The sequence below is a fragment of the Heterodontus francisci genome, unplaced genomic scaffold, assembly GCF_036365525.1.
Source record: "Heterodontus francisci isolate sHetFra1 unplaced genomic scaffold, sHetFra1.hap1 HAP1_SCAFFOLD_1736, whole genome shotgun sequence".
Lineage (NCBI taxonomy): Eukaryota > Metazoa > Chordata > Chondrichthyes > Heterodontiformes > Heterodontidae > Heterodontus > Heterodontus francisci.
This window is the reverse complement of record NW_027141585.1, coordinates 32,501-37,500: the sequence shown is the minus strand read 5'-3', so window position 1 is coordinate 37,500 and position 5,000 is coordinate 32,501.

Here is a 5,000-nt window from a genome sequence, read left to right as displayed (position 1 = left end):
CCGGGGGTCAGGCTGCCGCCTATTAAGCCCGACAGAAACCCGAAAATGGACGAAAATGGGAAAAAATCCCCATCCGAAAAAGGCTTAAAAGTCGGTTGGGCGGCAGCTAGGGTCGGTCTCTGCAGACCTGGAGGCTCGGGTGGACTCTTGGAATAAACGTCCAAGTCCCGACTTGCCACCTCCTACTACTGTGCAGATACCCCGCCAACCCCCAGCCACCCGAATGACAAGCGTCCGATCAGCGGGACGAATTTGACAACTCTGGCCGGACCTCTGGAACTCCATCCCGGGTAACCGGGGCAAATTTTTCCGCTTGATCGCCCTTCCACTGGTTAACCATTTGCCCTTTCGGACTTAGTCTCTGGACATTATTCGACGGATTTTCTGGTTAACCATTTGCCCTTTCGGACTTAGTCTCTGGGCATTATTTTCGACTTTTTGGTTAATGATTTCATACTTTTTACTTACTTTTGCCCTTTTTGGTTAATGATTACTCTGCTTACTGGTTAACCATTTGCCCTTTCGGACTTAGTCTCTGGACATTATTTTCGAGTTTTTGGTTAATGATTTCACACTTTTAACATATTTTTGCGCTTTTTGGTTAATGATTACTCTGCTTACTGGTTAACCATTTGCCCTTTCGGACTTAGTCTCTGGACATTATTTTCGACTTTTTGGTTAATGATTTCACACTTTTTACTTACTTTTGCGATTTTTGGTTAATGATTTCACACTTTTAACATATTTTTGCGCTTTTTGGTTAATGATTACTCTGCTTACTGGTTAACCATTTGCCCTTTCGGACTTAGTCTCTGGAGATTATTTTCGACTTTTTGGTTAATGATTTCACACTTTTAACTTAATTTTGTGCTTTTTGGTTAATGATTTCACACTTTTTACTTACTTTTGCGATTTTTGGTTAATGATTACTCTGCTTACTGGTTAACCATTTGCCCTTTCGGACTTAGTCTCTGGACATTATTTTCGAGTTTTTGGTTAATGATTTCACACTTTTAACATATTTTTGCGCTTTTTGGTTAATGATTACTCTGCTTACTGGTTAACCATTTGCCCTTTCGGACTTAGTCTCTGGAGATTATTTTCGAGTTTTTGGTTAATGATTTCACACTTTTTACTTACTTTTGCGCTTTTTGGTTACTGATTTCACACTTTTTACATATTTTTGCGCTTTTTGGTTAATGATTACTCTGCTTACTGGTTAATTATTTGCCCTTTCGGACTTAGTCTCTGCACATTATTTTCGAGTTTTTGGTTAATGATTTCACACTTTTAACATATTTTTGCGCTTTTTGGTTAATGATTACTCTGCTTACTGGTTAACCATTTGCCCTTTCGGACTTAGTCTCTGGAGATTATTTTCGAGTTTTTGGTTAATGATTTCACACTTTTTACTTACTTTTGCGCTTTTTGGTTACTGATTTCACACTTTTTACATATTTTTGCGCTTTTTGGTTAATGATTACTCTGCTTACTGGTTAATTATTTGCCCTTTCGGACTTAGTCTCTGCACATTATTTTCGAGTTTTTGGTTAATGATTTCACACTTTTAACATATTTTTGCGCTTTTTGGTTAATGATTACTCTGCTTACTGGTTAACCATTTGCCCTTTCGGACTTAGTCTCTGGAGATTATTTTCGACTTTTTGGTTAATGATTTCACACTTTTAACTTAATTTTGTGCTTTTTGGTTAATGATTTCACACTTTTTACTTACTTTTGCGATTTTTGGTTAATGATTACTCTGCTTACTGGTTAACCATTTGCCCTTTCGAACTTAGTCTCTGGACATTATTTTCGAGTTTTTGGTTAATGATTTCACACTTTTAACATATTTTTGCGCTTTTTGGTTAATGATTACTCTGCTTACTGGTTAATTATTTGCCCTTTCGGACTTAGTCTCTGCACATTATTTTCGAGTTTTTGGTTAATGATTTCACACTTTTAACATATTTTTGCGCTTTTTGGTTACTGATTTCATACTTTTTACTTACTTTTGCGCCTTTTGGTTAATGATTACTCTGCTTACTGGTTAACCATTTGCCCTTTCGGACTTAGTCTCTGGACATTATTTTCGAGTTTTTGGTTAATGATTTCACACTTTTTACTTACTTTTGCGATTTTTGGTTAATGATTACTCTGCTTACTGGTTAACCATTTGCCCTTTCGGACTTAGTCTCTGGACATTATTTTCGGGTTTTTGGTTAATGATTTCACACTTTTTACTTACTTTTGCGATTTTTGGTTAATGATTACTCTGCTTACTGGTTAACCATTTGCCCTTTCGGACTTAGTCTCTGGACATTGTTTTCGACATTTTGGTTAATGATTTCACACTTTTAACTTAATTTTGTGCTTTTTGGTTAATGATTTCATACTTTTTACTTACTTTTGCGATTTTTGGTTAATGATTTCATACTTTTTACTTACTTTTGCGATTTTTGGTTAATGATTTCATACTTTTTACTTACTTTTGCCCTTTTTGGTTAATGATTTCATACTTTTTACTTACTTTTGCGATTTTTGGTTAATGATTACTCTGCTTACTGGTTAACCATTTGCCCTTTCGGACTTGGTCTCTGGACATTATTTTCGACTTTTTGGTTAATGATTTCACACTTTTAACTTAATTTTGTGCTTTTTGGTTAATGATTTCATACTTTTTACTTACTTTTGCCCTTTTTGGTTAATGATTACTCTGCTTACTGGTTAACCATTTGCCCTTTCGGACTTAGTCTCTGCACATTGATTTTCGAGTTTTTGGTTAATGATTTCACACTTTTAACATATTTTTGCGATTTTTGGTTAATGATTACTCTGCTTACTGGTTAACCATTTGCCCTTTCGGACTTAGTCTCTGGAGATTATTTTCGACTTTTTGGTTAATGATTTCACACTTTTAACATATTTTTGCGCTTTTTGGTTACTGATTTCATACTTTTTACTTACTTTTGCGCCTTTTGGTTAATGATTACTCTGCTTACTGGTTAACCATTTGCCCTTTCGGACTTAGTCTCTGGAGATTATTTTCGAGTTTTTGGTTAATGATTTCACACTTTTTACTTACTTTTGCGATTTTTGGTTAATGATTACTCTGCTTACTGGTTAACCATTTGCCCTTTTGGACTTAGTCTCTGGAGATTATTTTCGACTTTTTGGTTAATGATTTCACACTTTTTACTTACTTTTGCGATTTTTGGTTAATGATTTCACACTTTTTACTTACTTTTGCGATTTTTGGTTAATGATTACTCTGCTTACTGGTTAACCATTTGCCCTTTCGGACTTAGTCTCTGGAGATTATTTTCGAGTTTTTGGTTAATGATTTCACACTTTTTACTTACTTTTGCGATTTTTGGTTAATGATTTCACACTTTTTACTTACTTTTGCGATTTTTGGTTAATGATTACTCTGCTTACTGGTTAACCATTTGCCCTTTCGGACTTGGTCTCTGGACATTATTTTCGAGTTTTTGGTTAATGATTTCACACTTTTTACTTACTTTTGCGATTTTTGGTTAATGATTACTCTGCTTACTGGTTAACCATTTGCCCTTTCGGACTTAGTCTCTGGAGATTATTTTCGAGTTTTTGGTTAATGATTTCACACTTTTTACTTACTTTTGCGATTTTTGGTTAATGATTACTCTGCTTACTGGTTAACCATTTGCCCTTTCGGACTTAGTCTCTGCACATTATTTCGAGTTTTTGGTTAATGATTTCACACTTTTAACATATTTTTGCGCTTTTTGGTTAATGATTACTCTGCTTACTGGTTAACCATTTGCCCTTTTGGACTTAGTCTCTGGACATTATTTTCGAGTTTTTGGTTAATGATTTCACACTTTTTACTTACTTTTGCGATTTTTGGTTAATGATTTCACACTTTTTACTTACTTTTGCGATTTTTGGTTAATGATTACTCTGCTTACTGGTTAACCATTTGCCCTTTCGGACTTAGTCTCTGGAGATTATTTTCGAGTTTTTGGTTAATGATTTCACACTTTTTACTTACTTTTGCGATTTTTGGTTAATGATTTCACACTTTTTACTTACTTTTGCGATTTTTGGTTAATGATGACTCTGCTTACTGGTTAACCATTTGCCCTTTCGGACTTAGTCTCTGCACATTATTTTCGAGTTTTTGGTTAATGATTTCACACTTTTTACTTACTTTTGCGATTTTTGGTTAATGATTTCATACTTTTTACTTACTTTTGCGATTTTTGGTTAATGATTACTCTGCTTACTGGTTAACCATTTGCCCTTTCGGACTTGGTCTCTGGACATTATTTTCGAGTTTTTGGTTAATGATTTCACACTTTTAACATAATTTTGCGCTTTTTGGTTAATGATTACTCTGCTTGCTTGTTACTGATTTCCCCTTTCGGACTTGATCTCTGGCCGTTCTTTTCGACCTTTTTGGATAAGGTTTCCACACTCTGAAATTATTTTGGGCTCACTGATTAGGCGAGATCAAGGGGGCATGCCTGGGCACTTTGGGCTCAGTTTGGGAAGGCGGCGTCCGTGTGCTCCTCCGCCCTTCCCGCACTTGCGGCTAGGTTTGCCAAACTGCGCTGACCCGCAGCCCTGCCTTTTTGCCCACGGCACGGAACGACTCAAGTCTGGCTCCGTTCCAGGCCGTTGCCTCCGGCTGCCCGCCGTCCGGCCGGCCTGGGACGTACCCCGGCTGACGGCGCCGGAGGCCCTCTAGCAGCCACCGGTGCCGCGGGCCAATGGGTCCGGGCGTTCCGGAGCTATCGGTGGGGAAGTGCTCTCCCCTTTTCCTGACGCCGTTCGCCCGAGCAGAGGTGCAGCCTGACGGGACTGCTGTCGCCTTCCGCGGCGCACCGGCCCCTTTCACCTGCCGTCGACCGCGCGGAGCTCGGACCTCCCTCCCCGAAGTTATGGCCCCGGCGCCGGAGGGTGCCCGGGGCCGGGCATTCAGCGGGGTGAGTCTTCACCTTCCCGGTCAGCCTGCG